This window comes from Magnolia sinica, chromosome 2 (genome assembly GCF_029962835.1).
Source record: "Magnolia sinica isolate HGM2019 chromosome 2, MsV1, whole genome shotgun sequence".
NCBI classification, from domain to species: Eukaryota; Viridiplantae; Streptophyta; class Magnoliopsida; order Magnoliales; family Magnoliaceae; genus Magnolia; species Magnolia sinica.
Genome location: NC_080574.1, coordinates 136,439,018 through 136,452,581, shown reverse-complemented (window position 1 = coordinate 136,452,581; position 13,564 = coordinate 136,439,018). Strand labels below are relative to the sequence as shown.

The following is a 13,564-nucleotide window of genomic DNA, read 5'->3' as shown; positions in this document are numbered from 1 at the left end:
TTGGTAACAAGCACACACACGGCATTGGTTTTTCACCACAATGGGTACTTGAACCCTTGAACCCATGACTGTTCAAACTCTCGTGAGTCTACCACTAAGGCATGAATAAGGACCCAATCATGGATGGCTTATTTCTTTGCAGGTGGTTGTTTCAATGTTTATTTGTGTAGATCTCTCTCTCTCTCTCTCTCTCTCTCTCTCTCTCTCTAATATCGTAGAACCACGCGGCCTTCAGGCCTTCTTTCCTTTGTAATGAGAAGAAAACTTTGATGGTGGGGTCCACCCATGATGATGTATAGATGGAATCCGAACTGTAAATTAGCCTCCTTATTTTCACTGTACATCCAAATAACTATCCTGATTCAAAGCTAAGCATTTTATAATCACGCCATTTGGCTCTCCTGTGTTTTTTTTTTTTTTTTTGAGCTGCATTTTGGTTCATCCCTGCGTCTACGGTGGGGCCCTCCTAATGAATGGGTTGAATGGCATGTACATAACACGGTGGAGCCCGCACATCATGTGAAAGTTTCCGTGGTGGGTGAATGCCCATGTGGTGTGTAAATAAAAAAATAAACATGATGCATGTAAATAAATAAATAAATAAAATATGATCGCTTACACCTTGCCCCTTCTTGTATTTCACATCCTCTCTGGGTGCATTTCACGTGCCATATCCACTGTTTATATGCATTACTCAGTCGGAGATGTGTAATTGGCTTACACACACACACACACACGTGTCTTCACAGGATTTTATAATCATTTAGTAAACAGGTCATGCTTGCACTGATCTAACCTGACTCATGCCACTAATAGTCATAATTGGAAGTGGGCCTGAGCTTGGTCCAGGAATCAGGTTAAAAGCTTTCATACTTGGGCTAGTCCAGGCCTACTACTTAATTGGAACTGAACTGATTACCTGAATCACTGGCAGATAAAATGGCTCAGAGCCCAGATAAAGCCTTATGGAATTTTCATGATTTTAGTAATCCTTCTTGATGTGCTTGTATGGTGAACTGCTGGATGGGCGGGAAATAGCGGTGAAAAGGCTTTTGCAGAATTCGGGACAAGGAATGGATGAGTTGAAGAATGAGATTGTACTGATTGCCAAACTTCAACACAGGAATCTGGTTGGGCTCTTGGGTTGTTGCTTGGAAGGAGAAGAGAAGCTGCTAGTGTATGCGTATGTTCCTAACAGGAGCCTTGACACATTTCCGTTTGGTGAGTCCAATTACACTAATATGATTCAATAGGAGGTTGCGTTTGGATGTTCAACTGAATGAAATTGCAATGAGGTCGGATCCAATGCAAATGTTTTATAGGAAAGCTTAACATACAAATCGACGTGTGGGGCCCATCATGATGTTTTAGTGACATCCAATTTGTCCATCAAGTGCGTTCGCTAGTGTTCTCCTTCATACAAAAAAATCTGGCCGATCCAGCGCTTAGCTGACCCATACCACAGCATAGAGTTGGGATGGCGACATGTGATTTTTGTGTTTTTGTCTACAAATTATAGCAAAAGCCAAAACGTGGGCTTATGGAGAAACTGTGCTGGAAGTGCAGTGAATCTTGAAATTTCTTCACAACTTGATATGATTCTCAATCGCATTGATCCCATTTTGGCCAAAGTAAAATATCATTTTTCTAGAAATATGTATAGTTTAGAAATTTAAAGTGGTGGCCCCCCAACATATCATGTACGTGGGGCCCACCATGGATGCCCAAAGGTGCCCCAAAAATATGAAATCAAAAATACAAAATTTGAAACACATCGTATTAACTTAGTACCAGAAAAAGGGGCCCAGCTACGGAAAGGATACGGAAAGGCTATGGATGAGCCGGAGCAGTATGGCTACGATTATAGTCCGTAGTATGATTGTACCATGTCCGAGTAATTAATTAGCTACGAAATTTTCCGTACTTCAATGATAGATATAGTACGGTTTCTAAATTATTAGCTACGGTAATATCCGTAGCTATTGTCTATATTTTTTAAAAAAAGCTAAAGAAATTATAATAATGGTATTTCTTGCCATCGTAGTACATGCCCTGACAGAAATTATAATAATGTCTCTCGTATACATTATCGTCATTCATGCTCGGCATTGCAGAATGGATGGCATCTCCTAATTGTGCACACAATAGAATCAGAGACAAGGGGGCAAAAAGCTTGTTACGGGAAAACAACAGAGCAATGTTACTTGTTGCTTTGTGATGTAACCCTTGCTTTCGTCATCACAACCAGTAAAGGCTGCTATGCAAGCTTGCTTAAACAATGGCTGCTTCATTATATGGGCTGATCCGAGCAAGAACTGTGGGGTAATCAATTGGAAACAATCTCGAAATTTCATCAATGGGTCATGCTGTGAGCTTGAATCTCAATTTGGCAAGAACTACTTGAAAAATAGGAGACCTAGCCTGTACACAGAGTACCAGGTTTCCTTGAATGTGAACTGCACTCAAATTGGACATCAGCACAGTGACCTGGAGAGATCATTTGGTGGGGTCCCGGTTGGGAATTCCTGCTGATGCATCCAATCAGTGTAATGGTTGGTTTTTGAGGAATGTTGGCAAAATGGTCTACAATAGTGCAAATGATCCATCATCTTGGTGGCTAGGATCTCCCAATCCATGCAATTTGTGGAAAGTGATCTATCAAAGATATCCAACCAACAAAATGGCTGAATGATTGGGTGTTTTGCCATGTCCAATAGAAGTGCAGCTCATCATGTAGGCAATTTTGTCAAGGTTTCCTCTTCGTGTGATACGCCTGTTGTCACAGGAACAGCTGACGAAAGCACACAAGTAATGCTGATCACAAATGATTTGATACTGTTTTCACAATAAAAGATTCTTGCCTGCAGTTCATGTCAAGCTTCTTTGAAAACTTTACAAATGGATGCAGTGATTTGTGTGAACCATTTTTTATTTTTATTTTCAAATTCTGAAAAGTTTCAAAAAATAAAAAAGACAAAAAAGTGGATATTGTAGAATTCATTTGAGGAACCTCTATAAGAAATGACATTTATCAAATGGCACAAAATCAAGTAGATTACTTGTCTAAATTTGATGGATCCAAGTTTCTCAACATCAAAGAAAGCAAAGACCTGTTTCTGCATTCTCCACTTCTCTTCTTTCCCATAATCATCAATCTGATTGTATATAGTCAACCTATAACCAGTAACTTCCAGAAAATGAGTTCGAAGTGGATATGTAAAACCCTGAAAACAGAACAGAAAGCCTCAGTTGAACATCACATTCCACAGGACCATCACCAGGTTCATACTGACAAAACTTTTTTTTTTTTGGAAAGATCTGAAGTCATACTGACAAAACTCTAGATCCAAGAAGTAAAATCTAGAATAGCATAAAGACTTCTGATATGCAGATAACTGATGAAAGCATTAATTACTTCTGCCACGAATAGGGGAGAATCCTATATTAAGATTCCTGACCAATGAACTGCTGCTGCCTTGGTATGTGCTGGTCCTAGTCATTAGTAACTCCATTTGAATTATAGTTGCACAAGGCATGAAGTGAAGTGGCAACAGATTTGGTGCGGGAGCAGGGAAGCGTCTGTTTTAAAATGTTAGCAGGTATAAACAGCTATGAAGCTGGAGCAGTAGCACAATTTCAAAGCATGATTCGAAGCAAGAATGGAACCTTGTTGGAAGGATCACAACTAAGATTTGGATATTGCATTTTGGATAGTCTTGAAAACCCAGCTAATACTCCAAATTCTAATGATTGACTTTCCTTATAATGTTGATGTTAATATTATCATATATAAATTGCACCAGTAGATACTAGAATCACTCTCCTAGGCTAAAGCCAATCAATATTCAAAATATTCACATCATCCATAGTATCATATGTATGGCCTGCAGCCCATACATAGGCTTCAATCCATAGTAACCAAAATAAGCTACTTTTTGGTTAGCTTGTTAGTACACACCCATGTCAGTACACACACTCCATGTTAGCCACCCTCGATAGGGATCGATACCAAGACCTCAAGTGTTGAAACGAGGTATCTCCACTCAGTCTACCAATTGAGCTATGGATGTGGGTGTACCAAAATAAGCTACTTGAGGCGTAAGTAGCTTATGTAAATTAACTTGCAATCCAAACACCCCCTTGTTGTCTATTGCCGATCTACCTTGCCAGATTACAGTAGTCTGATTGGATTGAATAGCACAATTAGTACAGATTTGCTGCTGGATTAGAGTAGTCTCATTGGATTGAGTAGCACAATTAGCAAAGATTTGCTGCTGGATTAGATTAGTCTGATTGGATTGAGTAGCACAATTAGCACAGATCATAGACTAAGAACAATTCCCCTAGGGGTTTTTATTATAGGAAGGATACAAGCTTAGGATTTTGGAGGAAAATGACATAAGGAGAACAACATGAGGACAGAAGAATTGAGTGTCCCACCCTATCGTGGATGGGACCTACCCCACTGCAGCACAATTAATACAAGCTTAGGATTGAATAGCACAATTAATACAGAAGCTAGATTCCATCACCTTTTCTAACCTGATATGAAAAGATATGACTGCCAAAAAAATCAATGTACCAGTTAATCATTTGAAGCATAAAGAAAAACACACAAAAATAAAAAATCCATTTTTATATCAATAACTATTCTGTTTCAATTAAAAACAAAACAATAACAACAATAGTAACAGAACTTAACATCATACCACTAGGAATTACTAAGATGTTGTTGAAACTCTAGATTTCATCAAATTTTCCAATCTGGCCATTAAGACACTAAACACAATTCAACTATTTGAGAACATAAATATCCATTTGAAAAAAAAAAAAAAAAACCAACAAAAAAATATGATTACGTTGCTCAAATGCGACTTGCACAATGTTACCAATCCAACACTGAAAATCATAATCTTCACAAAAAAAACCTGACCTGGATCCGCATCCAGATCCAAGCCCAGACCCATATCCGCACCCTGAGCTAGATCCTAAACCCTTACCCATGTCCTAATCCCGGGCCAGAACCGTTGAATCCAGATTTAGATCTAGACCCATGCTATAGTTGCTTCCTTAAAGAAGGGATTGAAGAAGGGAGAGAGAGGGCTTCACGGCCAGGGTTGCATTGAGAGAGAGAGAGAGAGAGAGAGAGAGAGAGAGGCTGCATAGGGCGTCTGGTGGCAGGGATTGAGGGAGATGGCTGCTTGTAGAAGTTTAGGGAGAGAAAGAGGGCTGGACGGCTAGGGAAAAACACCCTTTTAAACAGCCGTGTACAAGCTCGGCCATAATGATGCAAATCGCCTCCATCTGACGGCCAACAATATGACAACGCTCAACCTTACAGAATGCTATGGTAAGGACGAGCATATAGAACCTTCCCCCTCTCACACACACACACAGGGAAAAAGTACTATATGCTCGACCTTACTGTAGCATTCCGTAAGGTCGAGCGTTGTCATATTGCTGGTTGTCGGATGCTGCAAATTTGAAATCAACGGAGATGCTCTAGGCGGGATTTAAAGGAGAGAGACCGGTCGTTCCAGTTATGTTGAGGCCGAACATGTACACGGCCATATAAATAGGGATTTTTTACCCCTTTGAATCCCTAGCCGTGCAACTATCTCTCTCTCCCCCTCAATCCCTACCAGTAGCCACACCACGTGCAGCTCTCTCTCTCCCTCAATCCCTACCACCAGCCACGTTCGTCTCCACCTCTCTCTCTCTCTCTCTCTTTCTCTCCCTCAATCGGTACCACCAGCCATGACCGCTTCCACCTCTCTCTCCCTCATTCCCTACCACCACTCTGTGCAACCTTAGATTGAGTGTTATAGGTAAAGCCTCTGTTTTTTTTTTTTTTTCCTTTTTCAAATTGAGATGCTCTGGATCCAGGTTCTGGGTCTGGGCATGGATTAGGCTCTGGCTCTGGATCCAGGTTCTAGGTGTGGGCAGTGATTTGGGACGGTCCATAGCTATCAGACTTGGAATTTGCAATTGGTTTATTCCCCCCAAGCACGTTACCAATGATTTTTATGCATTCATCATTTTTCTTATATTCCATTAGGTGTTTCTTTTCTTTTCACTACAAGTGTTTGGCATTATGTTCTTGATAATCTCTTGTTGATAGTTTAAATGGTTGTGATTTACAGTGCTTGTAGTCTCTGTTAAGATTTCTAATTCTTCATTGTATTAATGATGCGGATTATTAGATTTCTCTGATTTAGTTCTTTCTTGTCAATGATTCCATATTAGCTGAGAGGGATAGTGTTTATTATCATGCTGTTGATGTCTGCACCATTATAAAGACAAATAAAAAGAAGAAGATAAAGATAAAATCATGGTTTTATGTCACAGAGATGGCAACAACCTGTTTCAGTTTTCAAACAATTGTTCATGGATGCAGGTATCTGAGCTATTCAACTTGTTTGACAGTGACAATGATGGTGCTATTAGTTCCAACGATTTCATGGCCTGCATAAGAAGGAACCCACTGCTTGTTGCACTCTTTGCTTCTAATTCGATGCATCATGGCTTGATAGAAGGTGGAAAGCTAGTGATTGCATGATGATTATATGGGCATATTAAAGTCCCTGTGAAATGCTCGATGATTGGCTTCTAATTAAACATTGTGTGACTTGCAATAGGTGGGAAACTAGAGGTTGTATGATGAACATATGGGAATATGATTAAATGAAATGATCGATGTTTGGCTTATCTTGAATGAAAGTCCTGTAACAAGGCTATTGCTTTTGATAATTTTTATTTTATTTACATAACCAAAAAAAAAAAGCTAATTGGAAATTTGCACAAATGATGATTGCTTAGGTGCTGTTCTTTTCATGTATTACAACAAATTGGCCAAAAAAGGGAGGGAAATACATCATATACCAATGCTTTCCCTACATTACAGCACACTTGTCTTTAGTTTTGGATTCTTGCTTTGATGAAGAGCTATTGTTGCTCCTTGGCCCCTGCAAGAAACAACATCTCTTGTAAAAACAACACATTTGTGGTTACATTGCAGTGAAGTTACATTCAATATGGGTGAGAGAAAGGATTCTTGAAGAATAATTCCACAACAGGCCTGAGATGACTCTACGCAACGAAGCGAAAAGAATAATACACAGCATGTAGCCCAAAGCAAAGCATGCATGTTACAACTCATGGTCATGCTAACATAGCAAAGATAGAAATGTTCATTCCAGGCTTCTTTCTTTTAAAAAAAAAAAAATAAAATAAATCCTTCACATAATAAAGGATGCATGTAAGATTTCATGCCTCCTTTAATTGGAATAAGCATTCAACCTATCCCAGGATTGAAAACCAGACTCCATGGTTGCAGATTATATGGCCGAAGATCTATCATTGCAAATGAAACAACCATGTAACGGTACATCTTTTAACATGGAAGATTAAAAAAAAATAAAATGAAAGGAAAAAACAAAAGCAAAAAAAGAAAAAGAAAAAAAGAGAGAGAGAATGGACAAGAAATCTTGGTGGCTCCTCAACAACGGTCAGAAAACTTGACAGGCATCTCTACAAACCACTCAAGGAATAGGCATATCTAACCACCACTTGCAACCTTGCCTTAAGAAACACCTTCTGGAAAACTGCTTATTTACAAAATGTTCTATTGTAGTGCCCCACTATGTTCAACTTGTCCCGTTTTGGGATTTGATTCCCGATCACATGGATCCTATTTTGGTCAAAGTAAAATATCATTTTTCTAGAAATATGTATAGTTTAGAAATTTAAAGTGGTGGCCCCCAACATATCATGTACGTGGGGCCCACCACGGACGCCCAAAGGTGCCCCAAAAATACGAAATCAATCAAAAATACAATTTCTGAAACAGATTGTATTAACTTACACTACCAGGAAAAAAAAAAAAAGTGGTAAAAGCTACGAATAAAAGCCGTAGCTAAATAATATTACTACGGTTATAATCCGTAGTATATTCGTAGAAATTTGTGCCGGTCCATGGATCTTAACGATATGCTACGAATAAATTATACCGATTAAATCCGTAGCTATATTTTCCGTAACTCAAAAGCATACAGCTACGAATGATATTTGTAGTTACCGTAGCAGTAGTAAAAGTTATGATCAGCTACGGTTTCCAGATTAAAAGCTACGGTTAATAGCCGTAGCTATGGCCTACATTTTTAAAGAGAAAGAAATTATTTCTTACCATTGTAGTACTTGCCTTGATAGAAATGATAATAATGTCTCTTGTATGCTAACAATAACCAATTTCACTAAGAGATGAATAATTTAGTTTTAGAAAAAGACACTAAGTTACCTGAAACCAAGGCTTTGAAGTAGTTTCTTAAGTTCATTTTCTGCTTTTTCCTGCATAACATGAAATGGGCATAAATACTTGGATGAAGACCATCCGTCTACCAAACTTGAAAACTCACAGATCTGCCTTGTAAGTCTAACGCACCATTCCTATCTGAATTATAGCATTAGTTTAAACATTTTGTGTTTTTGATTTACTGTTTACATTAGTTGGATAGGGCGAACAGCCTCTAGCATAAGTGGCGAATGCGCCAGCTGCTGTAGAGCAGGGCCAAGCTGCTACTCCAGCAGGAGCAACTGCATCCCAAGACCAGAACTCACAGAATGTGACAGCTTAGATGGCTGTGCAGCCCCAACCCCATCCCCAGAAAGTGATAGCAATGAATTTAATTGCTGTGAAGAATTCCATTGCAGCATTATGTAGTGCATTCTGCATATGTAACATTTGGGCTGGACTAGCCTGTCACTCTTCCAGGCCTGACTGACCATGGACCAGGCTTTGGCCTGGTTTTTATGCATGTGGGTTGGACACTGATGTGAATTTCAGGCCTGGTTAATGAATGGCCCATGGCCAAGCACAGGTTTAGAGAGGACCACCTGGCATGAGTTACCTTGTAACATCACAAAACAGATATTAGAGAGGACCACCTGGAATGAGTTACCTGATTATTTGGAGCTCTGCCAACTGTTGGTGTGACCTGCTGAACAGTAGATTGACCATTGACAGCTGAAAATAAAGAAGGCTGTTGTTTTTACTGCTCTTGATAAAAGATGGAAATAAGAACCCCCTGCATACATGTTGTCATTCAAAACATAAGACTAGTGGAAACGTGAGAGAGAGAGAGAGAGATGCCATTGACATTAAGAAATTTCCACATGAAAATTCGATTTCAAAACAGACGGTAATTTGAAAAGCCATAGATTTGTACAATGGGGTTGGGCCAGTGGTCTGCTCCCAATCGGGTGTGAACAGAGTCCTGATATGCCATATAGTACAAGTGGAGGTCATGGTCTGGAATATAGACCATTGATCTCATGTGCCCCACCAAAGATCAAGGACGCCCCAAAATTCTTCATGATTGGATGATCATAAGCATCCAATCTTATCTCTGGGCTTATTTTTCCTTCCGATGTGAACTGGATTGTTTTCAGATTTACCTATTTTTAGGCCACTGATGAAGGGTTAGAATCTTCTGATCTTAGAGTATTTGCAGGCAGGCCCCAATGCATGGTGTGGTGCCCATAAGATCAGCATTTTTTTCATTGTACCATGGGTCCCACATGTACAAAATCCTATACTGCAGAAAAATAATACATATACTGATGCTCAATGCTCTATAACCATTTTAAGTGAACTTTTTGTCTCCAATGCAGTATCCATTGTAATCAGACCTAAATCTGTGATTTTTGTTTTGTTTGTTTCATCAGGCAATTTAAAAGGATTCATCATTCGCTAGCAAGGTGAAGAGAATCGTCATACTTGGTGGGGCTTTCTTGACCTCTGGGAATATGAACCCTGCTGCCGAATCAAATGTAAGTATCTCTTTTCCACCTATCCTTCTTGGAGTATCAATGAAAGTAATGCCCCTACAAACTTTTATTAGAAGGCCTTGGTGAAACACCTACACTGCATATCTGATCAAGAAACACAAACACACACACACACACATCATTTTGAAATTTCAATCTGTAGTTATCCATGACAAAGCTATAATGATAAAAATTGAGATATTGATTTCTATTTGATATTTGATTTTCAAAAGCTTTCCTTGATTTAAATTAACACACTGTATTTTGAAATAGAGTTGTCTGTGACAAAGCTGCAATGATAAAAATTGGGACAGTGATTTTTATTGATATTTAATTTTTATAAAAGTTCATCCTATGATACAAAAAAGGGGGGGTGGTTGCAAAGGGATGAAGTAAGAGCTTCAAACTGAACTCCTCCAACTTGAATTTTTATTTTTATTTTTGGGGGGGGGGGGGGATGTTAGTACACACACTCCATGTTAGCCACCCCCGCTAGGGATCGATACCAAGACCTCAAGTGTTGAAACGAGGTATCTCCACTCAGTCTGCCAGTTGAGCTATGGATCTGGGTGTTCCTCCAACTTGAATTATCACATAATGGTATGGTCCACATGAAATTTGACATTAGTTGCCTATCTTGTTTCTGATATATAGAGCTGATTGGACACAATGAAAGAAGAAACAAGGCCAAAGGATGGGGTCACTAGGACTCATGATCTGATGAGGTTACCATGAAATGATGCTGACATCATAGTGGGGTCATCCCACTTCTGGTGGGATCAAAAATTCATAGGGTCAACTGTTCTTAATTTTCAACAAGTAATGTTATTTTATGACATTCTTAGGGAGTCTTAGTTGATTCCAGTACTAGAAATTAGCTTAGGATGTTGGAATCCTTCGATTTTTTGAGTCTAGGAAGGATTTCTAGATTTCAAAGTTTTTAGGCTAAAAGTGCATTCGGTGGCAGCTACTTTTTTCAAAGTAGAAGCCATTCTACACTTTAGAATACCTTCTACTTTGTAAGAGAAGCTGCCAGAAGTAGCTTCTGGTGGTGTTATCAAATTCCCTATAAAAGCAGCTTCTAAGTGTTATAGTTCCCTTAAAGTTCAGAAGTCAAGGGACTGACGTATGTATATGGACTTTTTTTTGTTTGTTACTTTTTCATTTTGGAACATGGAACCAAAGCTCTTCTGTAACCAAATTGACTTTTGTTTTTTTACTTTTTCTTTTTTGAACATGGAACCAAAGCTCTTCTGTAACCAAGTTCACTCTGTTTCGCTTGACAGCAAGACAAGTTACTCCTCTGTTCTTTTTCTGCAGCTGAACCTCAACCAGAAGTATATATGACTGAATACTGATTTATGGTCAGTTTTGGCTCCCTATTTGCGCTTCTAGATCTTACTTACACCATTCATTTCTATCAGTTCCCCAACTGCTTGATCAGAAAGAGCCTAAAGCTGTGGGCCATGGCTAAATGGATAAGATGTAGATTGCACTAGTCATATCTGTGGCCCCATGAACTTTTGAATTGAAAAATAATGCATTTGAGAAATTCAATAAACATACAGTTTATCACGAAAATTCTGGATGATGAGTTGTCATCCGAGCACTAAAACACAAAAGCTACCCCCCAAACATACACTGCCCCACCTGCAAACCCATTTGTATTTGTTTTTGTTTCTAAAAAAACAAAAAAAAAAAAAAAAAAAAAAGAAGAAGAAAAACTCATGACGATGATGTGTTTTCCGGATGCAAGTGCTCATGATGTAAACAGAAACCATACCAAAAAAAAAAAAAAACAGAGGCCTTACCTGTAACGCTCAATCTGAGGAGAGAGAGGTGGAGGCAGTCGCGGCTGGTGGTAACGATTGAGGGAGAGAGAGAGAGAGAGAGAGAGAGAGAGAGAGAGAGAGAGAGAGAGAGAGAGAGAGAGAGAGAGGTGGAGGCAGTCGCGGCTGGTGGTACCGATTGATTGAGAGAGAGAGAGAGAGAGAGAGAGAGAGAGAGAGGTGGAGTCGAACGTGGCTGGTGGTAGGGATTGAGGGAGAGAGAGGGCAGCACGGTGTGTGGTTGCTGGTAGGGACTGAGAGGGAGAGAGAGATGGTTGCACGGCCAGGGATTCAAAGGGGTAAAAAATCTCTATTCACATGGCCGTGTACATATTCGGCCTCAACATAACCAGAACGACCGGTCTCTCTCCTTCAAATCCCACCTAGATCATCTCCGTTGATTTCAAATTCTCAGCATCCGACGGCCAGCAACATGACAACGCTCTACCTTACAGAATGCTACGGTAAGGTCGAGAGTATATTACCTTTTTCATATATATATATATATATATGGAAAAGGTACTATGCACTCGACCTCACGATAAGCTCCGTGAAGTCGAGCTGTGTGGGCTCCACCATGATGCATGTTGACCATCAACACCATGCATTTGATGGGTCCCCTCTAAATTATGGGATATCCCAAAAATCATCTATATACGGAACTTAGATTGGCCATACCATCTAAAATCATGTAAAGACACCGTTAAAACATATAAAAGTACTTGGTGGGGCCCATCTGAGTTTTGAATGCTGCTAAAAATTTGTCTAAACCCTAATTCAAGTAGGAAACACATAATGGATGGACTGGATTTGAAATAAACATCTCGGTGGGTCCAAAAAATGATTATGAATATTTTAATGGTGCACGGCCCCTCCCCACTTCTGTATGTGGTGTGGCCCACAAAAGTCACGGATTGACTTGAGTTTTGAGATCTAGGCCCAATATGGAATGGTGCATCTGACTGATGGGTTAGATGTTCGTATCACGGTGGGGCCCACACAGCTCGACCTCATGGGACGGACCGTGGTGGAGCGCACAAGCTCCCGTGAGGTCGAGCTGTGTGGGCTCCACCGTGATGCGTGTCGACCATCAACACCGTGCATTTGATGGGTCCCCTCTAAATTATAAGATATCCCAAAAATCAGCCGTATACGGAACTCAAGTGGGTCATACCATCTAAAATCATGTGAAGACACCGTTAAAACATATAAAAGCACTTGGTGGGGCCCACATGAGTTGTTAATGCTGCTGAAACTTGGTATGAACCCTCATACAAGTGGGACACACATAATGAATGGTCTGGATTTTCAAACCACATCTTACCAGGCCCAAAAAATGATTATGAATGTCTTAATGGTGCACGGCCCCTCTCCACTTTTGTATGTGGTGTGGCCCACAAAAGTCACGGATTGACTTGATTTTTGAGATCTAGGCCCACGATGGAATGGTGCATCTGACTGATGGGGTAGATGTTCGAAATGCATCAAGGTGGGGCCCACACAGCTCAACCTCATGGGCCGGACTCGTGAGGTTGAGCGCATAGTACTTTTTCCATATATATATATATATATATATACACGAGAAAAGGTACTATTCATGGCAGGGGCCAGGTAAATGAACGGACCTGATTGATACATCACCCTGACTTTCGTGCGCTGTGTATAGATGTCTGTACCATACCATCTAAACTATATTGGATTATCAAGTAAACGAGCAGTTAAAGGACTGGCCAGCCGCTTGCATTCAAGATATGTGTGCCTCACTCCTCACGCATGCATTTAATCCAGACCTTCATTTCCTTCCAATGGTTTCCCATACTTACGGGGCCCACTTGACAAGACCCTTCGATGGGCATACAAGCCCGACAGTTGGGTCAAAGCGGACGCCCGATTGCCCGCTGAAAGTATCT

At 40.0% G+C, this 13,564-nt stretch overlaps 1 long non-coding RNA gene across 2 annotated transcripts; it reads right to left on the bottom strand.

The window, feature by feature from the left end:
• Positions 1–2,013: 2,013 nt before the first annotated feature.
• LOC131237817 (uncharacterized) lies at positions 2,014–11,712 on the bottom strand. 2 transcript variants are annotated; one of them, XR_009167428.1, is made up of 6 exons: positions 11,637–11,712; positions 9,776–9,930; positions 8,958–9,083; positions 8,297–8,346; positions 3,060–3,224; positions 2,014–2,791 (listed from the first exon to the last, which is right to left on the bottom strand). It is a non-coding gene; the product is annotated as an uncharacterized LOC131237817 (long non-coding RNA). The 2 variants fall into 2 exon arrangements; XR_009167427.1 differs by lacking the exon at positions 11,637–11,712 and having other exon boundaries at positions 2,014–2,315; positions 9,776–10,262.
• Between the last annotated feature and the right edge of the window lie 1,852 nt (positions 11,713–13,564).